The sequence below is a fragment of the Labrus mixtus genome, chromosome 12, assembly GCF_963584025.1.
Source record: "Labrus mixtus chromosome 12, fLabMix1.1, whole genome shotgun sequence".
Lineage (NCBI taxonomy): Eukaryota > Metazoa > Chordata > Actinopteri > Labriformes > Labridae > Labrus > Labrus mixtus.
This window is the reverse complement of record NC_083623.1, coordinates 13,607,073-13,620,289: the sequence shown is the minus strand read 5'-3', so window position 1 is coordinate 13,620,289 and position 13,217 is coordinate 13,607,073. Positions and strand designations below refer to the sequence as shown.

At 38.4% G+C, this 13,217-nt stretch overlaps 1 protein-coding gene across 2 annotated transcripts in view; it reads right to left on the bottom strand.

Annotated features, from left to right (window-relative positions):
• Positions 1 to 10,571, bottom strand: part of LOC132985006 (disheveled-associated activator of morphogenesis 1-like) — a 44,964-nt gene extending 34,393 nt beyond the window's left edge. The window contains exon 1 of one of the 2 annotated variants that reach the window (XM_061052110.1): positions 10,429 to 10,571. The gene's annotated coding sequence lies outside the window, so the exon portion shown is untranslated. The remainder of the gene's footprint in view (positions 1 to 10,428) is intronic. The other variant, XM_061052109.1, reaches the window with a different exon arrangement.
• Between the last annotated feature and the right edge of the window lie 2,646 nt (positions 10,572 to 13,217).

The following is a 13,217-nucleotide window of genomic DNA, read 5'->3' as shown; positions in this document are numbered from 1 at the left end:
TTATATTATGGCTTGTATCATGTGGTGAAAGGAAACAGGGCTACACCGTACATATGTTTCATGCAGGGTGGGGCTGTATCCATAAATTCTACCCATGCATCCCTTCACCCTAACTATCACAAATTAAATACCATGTTAGGATTAAAAAGGGTCCTTCTGGTCTTTACCCACCCTCAGAAAGGCTTGTAATTACCCCCCCCCCCCCCCCCCCCATAATAGAGAGGTCCACCCCAGAAGGGACACTTTCTGTATCCAATTATCTCTAGCACATTGCAGGTTTTATTTTGAGAAATAGAAACAAGGTTTGTGTGAGAAAACAGCTAAATTAGAGATTTTCCATATTAACTTATGTAAAGGAGATAACAACAATTCCCTAATGGTATGGAAGAGCTTTTTCCATTTGTATCACATCTTGATTACATGGACAGCTAGCCCACATAAGCAGTGAGTTTACTTGTGGAATCCTATAAGAGCACTCAAAAAATGAAGAAGCGTTACATTTTTAGACATTTTAACAATTCAGTAAAAGTTTGTTGACATATGATTATGATTCCAAAAGGGCTGTTTTAGTTTGACTTTTTAAAAATGAACGTTAAATTTTGTCCTTTCAGAGCAATAGGAAAGGACATCCAATAGGTTTTTGGAAAGCACTCAACCCATCTGGATAGAGTTAGATCAGATAACAATAGCAACCTGTCAAAGGCTGATGAACGAGATAAAGAAGAATAGATTTTACAAAATGATTTTACACTTGGATATGTGAGCTTCACTAAACCTTCAAAATCATACCTGTCATGTTAAAGTAGTTTGTTTTCTTAAAAACAAAGCTATTTCTCAAGTAGCAATCATCTCTTAAACAGCCATTAATATTTGAAAGATATATTCAAAAACAAACACTTATTTACTAATTAAGAAGTGTCTGTAACTGTCATTCAAAAGTATTACTCAAGGTTTCAGATTACCTTCCAAACGGTACATTTTCAAAATCTTTAATTGTAACTGACTTCTTTATTCACAGAAAAACCTGGCGATTTTAAGGCTGCCAAGATAAGATCTATCCCGGAAGAGACAGAGGGCACTAATACAGAAATATAATGTGATGAATAGCTGCAGCTGTAGTGAACGTGCTTGTAACGGATTGACACAATTTGAGAGTTGAAAGGGCTCTGGCTTAACTTGTTGATCCCTACAGATGTAGGCCAACAGCCCTGCACTGGGAAATCACTAGTTGTGGTGTCCAAAAGAGAGATGAGAGAGAGAGAGAGAGAGAGAGGAGGAGTCGCAATAGACTATCACATTAAAGGTAGCATAAAAACAAAACAAATAGAGTTATTCTAATCCAACATAATCCAATCAGTATTCAGTCTGCTCCCCGGCTGAAGACAGCTTCAAAGTGTAGTGTGACTATTAGCTAATGTCACACACAGATGCTCTGATAATTAGTTCACCCGACTAAATCCATGTTAAAAGGTCTGAGGTCTCGGCCTCGTCTTTGACCGCCAACACGGACACCAGACTGGCTCATGGCCAGCCGGATGCACGACTGAGTGACTGACACAGAGGCAGAGTCTAAGGTGGAACAAAGCTGCCAGATATAGAGTGCATGGCCATCTTGCATGGCTGAGTTACAAGCTGCTTATCTCAGAGTCTGTCATAATCTCAGCAGAGAAAAAACAACCAGCGACCAGGCAGGACGAAACAAATCAGTAAAGCTGGAAAAAACTGTGCTGGGAAGCCTCAACCAAGAGAGCTGGGGCAGTGTGGTGAAATATTAAACCAAAACACAAACAGCAGAAAAAGGTTGTTTGGGGATGTTAACAAGGACACCTGCTGTTTAACAGGATCTACCTACAGTGACTGCCCTTTGGCGTCTCAGCTATCAACTGCACAAGGCAAACTGCTGGGACACGAGCAACACTGTGTTCAGGACACTTTAACTTCAAGCACTGACTGCTTGTTGAGTAAATATTCAGGTATACACGGATTATTTTCCAAAAACAGACAACCCAAAATTACTCTTGGGTTTGCACGGATATAAAAAAAAGTTGCTCTAATTGATCACCTCAACACCATAGCACTAGTTAAGAGCAAAACAAGTTACTGTGAGAGAAGAAAGAAATATGGCAGCGGACAATAGTAGCCACTAAAAGCAGTAACACAATCGCTCCTGTGGAACAGTTAGCTGTTGATGCAGCTGGTTTCGTCCGACTGCACGGCTGTTTTGACGGCTTTTCTACAGTAATGTTATCACAGATATGTTATACTATGGGAACCTGTTCGTTTCAGCAGCTTAAAACTCTGCCTGAGGAAACACGTCCATCATCTGCTCCTGTAGTAAAGAGGCTGGCTACTGTGCCATTTTCCACATTTTATTCAGATAAACAACACAATTTAAGATACGATGACAAGTTGAGTGTATATAACCAGGCCGCTAGTCACGATGGGCTTTGTGACAAACCCGACAAAGACACAAGCTGCTTTTCGAAACGATCACATATTCTACAAATTCGATAAGGATGTGCATGACTGACATTATCGACTCCAGAGAGCCCAATTCACTTAAGGCTAAATTATATTACCGGAGTAAGAATACAAATGACGTCTCATTTTCGGGTAACAATACATAGAGAGAAACTATGAATGGGCATTTATCTCCACACATGATTCAGAAGATAAGAGATAGATAGCCCAAACATATTTTTTTTTGTCTTCGGTTTTTGGCATGTCAACTTGTCAGAACTTGAGCGGCAGGGTGGGGCAGCATATAAATCGCAAGATAAAGCATGCCGCTCTCTGGCACAGCCTGCAGCTGAATCGGATATCTGCCGACTGTTTAAGGGCCTGTCCCACAAGCTCCAGTTTGAATCTGAGGGAAGAACATGTTGGCATCTTACCTATTCCAGTCGACAAAATGAATGCATTACAGCCCGTAATTATGTAATTTCAGAAATGATGAAGAATTCTATACTCTTGTGAATTCCTGAATACTTCCACAGTCACCTATTCCATCGTAAAGATAAACCCTCTTTAATATATGTGAAATGATGAGGAATGACACAAGGGACATGCTCTTACAGTCACTCCAGTTCTTAATGTTTTAAAGCTGTATCGCGGGCTACAAACCTGTTTTGTTGACGTGATATGGTTCCCTTTGAGATGTTGAACACGTGTCAGCTTTTGATGATTGAACTGTAATTACCATAACTACAAGTAACCTGAAGCCTGAATTAATGACTGCAACCAATGTGATGTTAGAACAAATACTGGCACCCAACCAGCTGATGCCTCTCCCACAAATAATAATAAATAAATAAATAAAGAAGATAGACAGCCCAGATCCAACAATCCTAATTTCCAGCATCTCTGCTTTGGGAATTAACATTAATAATTTGATCTAGACAGAGGGGATAGAGGCGAGTAGGGATTGAAACATGAATCCCACTTGGCCCATAAAACCCCCACCAGTCATCCTAAACCAGCATCCCGTGATGAGACTCCCCCACCTCACACACACAAGACAGGACCCACATGCTGCCTTTGTCTGAACTGCAGCGGGGCTACACACTTTCAGCATATTTGCTGCTGAGGGACACACATGATTCGTTTCGATGCTCATTGTTTTAATAACCTGAGGTTTTTATCCATCCTCTAAATGTGGAAAGAGAACAGTCACTTCCTAACTTTTTTAAAACAACTGAACACCACTGCTGAGTCAAAAAAGCAAAGGAAGGTTTTCCAATTAAAATCTACATACGCTACAAAACGGAGTGATTACAAGAGTTCAATCAAAAACAAACCCAAGTGAATAAGCTCTAGTGTCTGTCTGTCACACTTACAGACTGAGATAATAGTTACTCCACAAATCCGGCACTCAACCTAGAAACACTGGTGTTGTCCACCTTTACGCCAGTGGCTGTTTATTTTGACACTAAACCACATATCACCTTGATATTGCTACCGTGTGTGTGATTTTACACATTATGGCTTAGGGGGTGCATTGGCGTCTTGCACCACATGATCCCATTTACACAGACGTTGATTTGCCACTGTTACTACGACCTCTGCTGCTGGCTCAATATGTGCAAAGACACTGAGATACTACCAATTATACAATATGGTCTTATATTGATCCATAATCCACAGAACTAGTTCACTGCTGTACTAAATAAGATAAAAACAATAATATAGTATTACACAGTAATGAACAAGGTTCTAGTAATTGTATATGGTATTTCACATATGCAATAAACTACTGTAAATTCAGTCAAAATTTTCAGGGTGAGCTGCATGGGTATGAAAAGGGTGACATTTTTCACCGCTATTTTTTTACTGCTAGACTTTAGTGACATTTCTGTGCAAACGCAGCAAGAAAGCTGCTTCATGCTCTTTTCTCCTCTCCAGTAAGTTTGATCCTCTGCATTCTCTGATACTGGGTATATGTCCAATTACACCTAGCATTGAAATAAAGGCAACAACATTCAGTACTGTGTCGGACTCAGTGGTTTTGTCTGCTATCTTATTTCAGGATTTCAGCCAATGCTTTTTTACAGCATGTATTTTCCTGAAAAATTCTGCTACAATGAGTTCAAATGTATAAGTGGTATTTCATAAGTCGCTGGATGGAAGGACAGACATTTATTGATTGATTGGTAGATGTAGTTCATTGATATAAAACTTGTGTATAACTTAGCACTTCATTTAACACAGTATAGAGTATTGATGACAAAGTCATTACTTGTTTTATCAGTCTAAAAAATGAGTAACTTTGGAAGTAGCTCAGCCTGCTCTGTGCTCTCGAGGGTATAACTGCAACAAGTTCAGATTGACCCAAAATGTAATTTCATAGGTCACCCAGTTCTACTTATAGAACCAAAAGACTGCAGATCAAGGCTTGTTTCTCTGGAGGAGCTCTGATGAGATGAAGCTCTGCTGGATAGTGGATTGGATTGCAAAAGCTCAACACACCTAATAATCACATTTTTTTCAGTGGATAGAGACTGCCTGATACAAATTGAGATTTAAATTTAACTCTAACAGTTACATCAGACTAATACGATTATATAATCGTATTAACTATAATGTAAAAAAACATGGCAACAGTGCCCAACACCTGCAAGGTTACTTATATCCCCACTTAATCTGGATGCTTTTGTGCTTTTTTATTTTATTTTATTGCTTATAAAACTGGGTGAGGAAGGAGTTGCGTGCCATGTAATATCTATTACTCACCAAAAGGTCTGAGAGCTGTCAGCCTTAAGCCTATTAATTAAAACTCTGCCATCACTGAGTGGTTGAGCTGGAAACCGAGTGCACTGCCCTTTCACCATCAAACAATCAGGGAGGTCAAGAGTCATGGTCTGGGGAGGGGACAAGCACTTCTAAGCCATTGGGAGGGTCTCTAAACTCTGCCATAAAAACACCAAAGTCTAACATTAACACAGAGAAGGGGTAAAGTGAAGAGAGTGACTTTTATTACTGTGGCCCACCTTTGCTTTTCAGCAGGTTTGTCATGATACATTATATTGAATCTTCCATAAGATTCTAGAAAAAGTACAAAAATATCAATACCAGTTTTGATACTAAGGCAACATAAATACAAGTCCTAGGCAACCAATATCTTGTATCTTGTTTTAAATGCTAAAAAACGAGGCAAACTCCTGCACACTGTCTAAATTGCACAAAGATTTTGGTACAGAAACATTAACATTTGTGCACTATAGACATTATTTTATTCTTTAGCCCCTGGAAGCTTGGGTACTTTTTCCATCAATCACAAAAATGACAGAGATTTTACTGTTTTAAAACACATGGTTCCAAAAGTATCAGCATTGAACATTTTGACCTTACTTGACCTTACCTTACTTTGGAACCCTTAACTCCACTGTATTTGTGTTTCTCTCCATTGAATAAAGTACTGTAAAGCAGTGGAATTGCATACAGAACTTTTTTTTCCAATACAAAAGTGTATTAATAAAGCTGAGATTTATTCCAGCTCTTCTACCAGGCAACAATTCTCAAAATGTGGGGTTGGGTCTTGGGTGTGGCCAACAATGGATGCCTGGGCCCAGCTGTCTTAACAGCAAGGACAAGTGCAAAGCCGGGGCTAGACTGGGGGGCAGGGTATGGCATGGAAGCGGTGCTATGGTGACGGAGCAGACCTCAGCAGAGAAGGGATGCTAAATGAAGCCATTGTTTGGCCCAAGTGAAGCACACCGCTCAAAGAATGCCACATTCAAACAATCATACTGGCCTATTGTGGTGGCGGGCCAACAGAGTGCTGCGGGTCCACAGTTTATCCCAGAGGATCTACGGGACAACATACAGAGAGAGTCTGAGGATCCAGCAGGAACATCATACAAATCGAGGACTTAAAAGACTACTAGATCACACGACATGAATGACAACATGTGGCTGCTATGATACATTTGATTTAATCCATTGTGACACACTGCAAGAACGGTGTAAAGCAAAGAACAAAAACACAACATAGATATTTTAGACACACTGCCCTGCTCCTGAACTTCATCATGGTGAACTACAATTTCACATGATGGCAAGCAACATCAATTAAGCAACTACTTTGAGCATCAATTTACTTAAGGTCACTTTTCAGGCAACAACTCCAAGCTGGTTTTAGCCTACAAAACAAAAAATATAAGGAAATTTGGGAATTTTACTTGTTTTCTGACTTGTGAAAATAAAACAATAACTCAAAAGAAAAACGGATAAATAAATTGACCTATAAATAATTGTTTGATAGAGCCCTAATATCGAGTAGGCATGGTGATATAATCCTCGTTTAGGTCAATTAATGTTACAGATACTATGGAAAATTGGCAGGATAGAGTCAAAAACAATACAAAAATATTATCGTCTAATGTCACAAAATCTTTTTTAGATCATCAAGCCCCTTATGAGGCAGAGTAATGAAAGGGTATTTAAGTGATGCATGCTGCCAGAATCAATATTTAACCTAAATCAAGAAGCCATGGTGTGTGCAACTGCATACTTAATCGTACTAACCCAACTGACTGTGCCACATCGTACATACATCCTTTAAAGTGTCTCTGAGGTTTCACAGGAATTATTAAAATATCGAAATTGTGAGAATTTAGAAATGACTAATTATTCTCAATGGGAAATCCGCTATCACAGGGCTTAGGTTCAAAACCTGCCTCTGTACATTAACACCACCTCAGCATCCGGAAACCATATTGACATATGGCAGTCTAAGGGGCTCAGCTGTGCTACAGCCACTCCTAAATGACTTCCACCATTGAAAAAATAATGAGTCCATACCTCCCCCCCCTGTTGTTGGTGCTGTCATTTACTCTTTCACTCTGCAGTGCTTAATGTGAGCCATCACAGGAGGCTGATCCCCCGCTGCACTGGTAGTCCTGTGAAACTGAACACTCAGTTCATTAACCCAGTTCCCCCAGAGAGTTTCAGAAAGGTTTATGTGCTGACTGGCAAAAGAGCACCAAGCAGGTAAAATACACCGCTAGAGTTTAGGCTTTGATGTAAATGCTTTGCTCTGTAGAGCAAGAACTATACAGCGGACTCTGCATGTTTTAATCAAAGTAAGGGATGACTTACCAGAGTCAGGATGTTATGTAGGGATGTTCCAATACATTTTTTCCTTCATGATACTGATTCAAATACTTAGTATCGAGAAGGCTGACCCTGAATAAATGTCCATGTCCATAAAGAGTGTTTGAGAAATGCTCCTTTTTTATACATGAAACTGATTCACAAAGTGTTTGGCCATGTTCAAATCATTTTCAATTTAAATGTAAAACAGCCTTAAAATGTTATTGGACAACAATGATTGCAGACATTTTGCATCCAGCTTACTTCCCCTACGCGTAGCAGTGCACAAGAAACAAGCAAGTCTTGTCAATTAAAAATAAATTATGTTATCTGATTATGCATTGACGTACTAACCCAAACTCTAAACTGCATCTTACAGCAACGGAGGTAATTACTGTCCTGACCTCAGTACACATTATAGTAATCACTGACATACTGTGATGTAAGTAAGCTTGTATCCCATCAGATGCAATATTGATACTGATGTGTGCGTCAGGTTTTCCAATTGAAACTAAATCCCAATAATTATGCAGTCACTTTCATCTAGCAGGTTTTTTTTTGTGTAGATTTTTTTTTTTCCAGCAGTAGAGAGTGCCAACAGGGAGCTCATGTGAAACAATAAACGACCGGTGCCAACAAAACAAGACAGTAGCTGTAGCCCGAAGGCTGGGCTTGTGTAGAGGAAGCAATGCCATAGAGCTGACTGGCACAGATGCCAACAGCAACTAATACGCTGAACTAACAAGCTTATCAAGGTACATGAAATGCTTGTTGTGTTTGCTCATCTGTCAGGCCAGAAGACGTACTGAGAACTACACGCTAACAGTCAGATATAACCTTAAGGTCGCCTAAGGTTCGTTTGTGTGAGGTTTCACCCTTTGTCAACAAATGTAAAGCACCTAAGGGAAACTACATGATTATGTATGAATCCAAGGTTATGAATCCAAACAAGATCAAATATAATTTTATTTTAGTTAGACTAACATACCACTTATTGCAAAACAGCCATGCATGCAAAAACAAATACATCCGTTGTAAGTCTATTGTAGCCAATATTTTTGTTCATTGTTCAGGGTCTCAAAGAAACACATACAAACCTCTTTGGAAATAATACAGTAACAAAACAAACTCATCATCAGAAATATGCACCTCTTCAGAAACATAAAACACGTAATGCAAATGTCATGGCCTGCCTGTGCTGATCTGTAACCAGCCAACTCCCTGTCTGAGCATTAACACTGTGGACAAAATAACAGCATGGCACATCATGTAAAGCTTCCACAGTGTTTACAGTGAAAACATGTCAGCAGCTCACACCACAGCAGTAAGCCTTCTCACAAGGCAGCGGCCCATTACAAGCACGTACAGGCCCCACAGTGATTTAGAGCATCTTAATTCTCGGGAATGCAAGTCCTTTCTGATAAGACTCTGCTGGATATAAGCATACCACTAGAATTGCTATCCTGTAATAATCTCTGTGTTGTGCTCTCTGACTGACCTGTAACTTCTTGGCTTTCACAAGTGAGTCATTCCACTTTTTACTATGACACAAGTGAAAATTAACTGAGGACAGATGAGCTATTATATGTCTAAGAGCTTCAGAGGCCAGTCCGTTTAATCTAGGGTAATGTGTACATGACGTCAATTGAACAATCATGGATACAAATGTGATGATATATTACAGGAAGTGTGTTTTATCAATAAAACTGGTAAAACATTTTATTAGAGGTTAAGTAAGTAAACAACTAAATTTGACAACACAAAAACTAAGATTATCAAGCAAATTTGGCCCATGTGCCCACAATGTTAAACTTCATTCATGTCTTGCAGATACACCAAGGGAATAACCTTAATGTAGTTGTGTGGGTGTAGGAATATTTTTGCTTAAAAGCTTGAAATGAAATAATGGGCATGGCAAGGGTAGACATTAAGGAAAAAGTAATTACAACAGTGTCTTCCAAATACACATCACTGACAAGTTTATTATTCAATAATGTCCAAAATCTTGGTCACAGTTCTTTAATTTCCAAAATGTTTATTCTTTTGTGTCTTCTTGTATTCATTTCAGCCCAGACAGCCTACAGGCTATCATAATTGGCATGTGGGCCTCAGAAATTGAGTATTGATCGGGCCTGAAGCATATAGCCTACTGTGACAAACTCCGTAATCTTTATCCATATCACATAATCCTATATTATCACTGTGGGGCCATCTTCAAGCATTATGTAATCTGTCAGTGTTAATACCTAGAAACCTAGAAAGTAAATATAACCTACTTAAATCTTGGGAGTTATACATGGTCAGAAGAGTATAGGCCTAACACACGACTCTCACATCATGGCTAGTGAGCGTAATGACTTTTCCACTGTTCCTCACTGTTATGGGAAACCCCAAGGCGCTTTAAAGGGACCTCGGAGGATGACTACAGTATGGACAGCCGACTGTCGTTGCTTCACCTGAGCTTAAACACGGGGCTTAACGTTAGACTGAATGCTCATGTAGGTGTGGTTTTCTGAGTTGTACAGGTCAGCTACACAGACAAAACAAAGACTATTGGCAAAACAGATGCAAATGTCACCCGACGCCTCTCTGTTTTACTCCTGTCGGCTTAATGCCACGTTTAGGACACTGTGGGTCAATAAAGGAGCTCCAGGTTTGAACAAAAGACACCAAAACAGCCTCCGAGAAAGCGATACAGCTGTCGTTAATAATGGCTGTTGTGTTAACTGGCCACACCGGTACGGAGGTCACCACCACCAACGCAACCAAATGGCCCCGGTGTGGCTATGCACGCTGGGTGTTGTGGTAAGAGTTTTGTACTAACGCCATTGTTCTTACCTTGATGAGTATGACATGTTACTTGTTAGCTGGGTCCGCAAGTTCACCGGGTAAGCAGAAAAGTAAAGCAACATATAAGAAGCACAACAGTCCGCCGGACGGCAAGGATTCAACCGACTGGTTGGTCCGCGCTGCTCGTGATGTCATCGCTTTACTCCAGGAGTCCGTGCGCATGCGCAATCTTTGTTAATGCTCTATGGATGTTGTAGTGTACGTTTTTTTCATAGAAGCCTAAGCCTACAATTATTATATTGAAAAAAGTATACCTGCACAAAATACCTGCTCTGCTTAAACATAACTTGTCTCACAAATTATGTAAACATGTATTCATTACTCCCCTGACTTAATCTATTGGAAATATATTGTTGTCCATTGAAACATGATTTTATTGTATTAAATGTAACCATTACTTAAAAAAAACAAAAAAAAGTATGATATATTTATGTAGTTTTTTAACAGGTAAAAACATTTGTATGATAACAGATAATAACAATGGCATGACTCCAGTCTGATCTTAATTTTCAGCAGTTTTAACATTGTGGCTATTTGATCGAACATGCTTGCATTTTGTGGTGTTTATTTACTCTAGTTATTTATCAAAATCATGTCTGTGACTTTAAATTTAAAATACTGGTTTTCAGTCATAATCCAAATTTTAATAATGGGGTGGGAGACTGGACAAATAAGCATATCAACATTAGGGCCCCATTACAGCTAAGGAAGTCAGAAACAGGAAACAACTTAATTCACCAGCCTCTATAGGCTGGTATAGTTGGGGCAGTCAATATTGTGGGTAATTCAAGATAACCTCAATATCCACAATCAAGGGGAGCATTACACCTGGGGAGCTGGGTGGATGGAGAACACCTGCCTGGACTTCTCGGATGTGTTTTTCCAATGCTGACAAACAAAATAATATTAAACAACACTCAGCTGGAGTGGGTGCACAAATCTTTAAGAAACTGGAACAATTGCAAACTATGCACGACTGGAAATTTCACTTAAAACGGGCTTGGATGTTTGTGTTTATGGGTAATACTTTGGTGCCCTCTGGTGGTACAAAGATTGTCTGCATAATGTGTTAGGCTACACAGTAGGCTACACAACATACATGTGCTTCTTACATTTTGAAACAATAATTTATGATTATAATAAAAACTGCTTTTGGACCCTGTCACTTCATCCCACCATGATTTCTCTCCTTGCCAGTGAAACAGGTATAGGATGGAACAGCTGTCCTGGGGACCTATTTCTCATCTTATCCACTGACAGGATAAATCAAAATGAGGAGATGGTATGATTTTTTTTATAATACAGCAGCAACTACATCAAAACATGATTTTATTTATAAGTAACTAAAAGTGGGGGCTTTTGTGGGCTCCAGGTCCACAAAAATATATATACACTGAAGTACATTCACCAGGAAGGAAAACTAACAGGACCTTTTACAAATATTGAAGTGGAAGTACACAACATGAAATCAAATTAATCAGATACTTTACATTATTTATCATATGTAAAAGAGGGTTTAAGAGCTATGGATGGAATAATTGATGAAAATAAGACAAGCTATGTGATGTATGTTGCACGTTCTTTAGCTTATAAGAAAAACAAGGCACTAAAAGGATCTATCCAGAAGATCAATGGTACTTAATCGATTTACCTCAACAGGGAAGATGTTAAAATATTAGGAAACTGTTATATTTGTAAGAGTAACAAATATTGTAATTCATTTTACTGCATATGCTATAAATGCATGATCATATTGTATGAAATATCTATCTGTAAGGTTGGTTTTGTATTAATAGTTTCCTTGACTCAACACTTTCTATATCCATTTCAATTTTTTGTTTTTGTTATTAAAACAATAATAAACCTGCTTTACATGAGAAAAAAAATCATAAACAGAGTAAAACTACACTGGCTCTATTAAAAACGTTATTTTATCAATAGTTATTTAAAAGAAGACAGAGATTATGCACTCCAGATCTCCTCAGACAAATTATTCAAATGTCCATAAGCCCCTACTAAGAATCACCTTTGATAGTTTAGACCTTTGAACAACAAGGAGGCACCAGTCTGAGGAGTTCAGTGAACGACAAGGGACAAAGGGCAATAGCTAACTCTGACAAATACCTGGAATCTAGGCCTCTCAGGCTTTGTTAATAGGCTAAATAACAAGTTGAAATATATTCTTAAATCAAATGGTAGCTAGAGTAGTCTAAAGGAGCGAGGATTAATGCTTTGTCATTTGACAAGTTATAAAGGCATACATTACAATTTACAGAATTTTAAATAGCCATTCATTATAAAATAAAAAACTAAATGGAATAAATCATGGCCTGCAATCATTATTCTTGTTTAGAGTTTACATAGGCCATACCCGATAATAGATAGCCTACAAGTGTATCTGTAAGGTGGGTGGGCTATTCAGAAGACTAATGTCCATTACACTGTGACACCAGGTTAATGCTATAAACAATATATGGTTAGTTGCTTCATCACTTTTAATATTACATGTATTTCTAAGAAATCGTGCACGTTGAAGTAGGTTGAAATTAAATCGGCCGCTTATACGCTAGTATAATATACACTAATAATATAATAATATATATATTATATTATTAGTAGTATAATATATATATTATATTATAATATATAATAATATAATATATAATTATTATATATAATAATAATAATAATATATATATATATATATATATATATACATACTAGTATTGAAAAAGGGTGACGTTACATTCTTGACATTTTACGTCGACGTGAAGCTT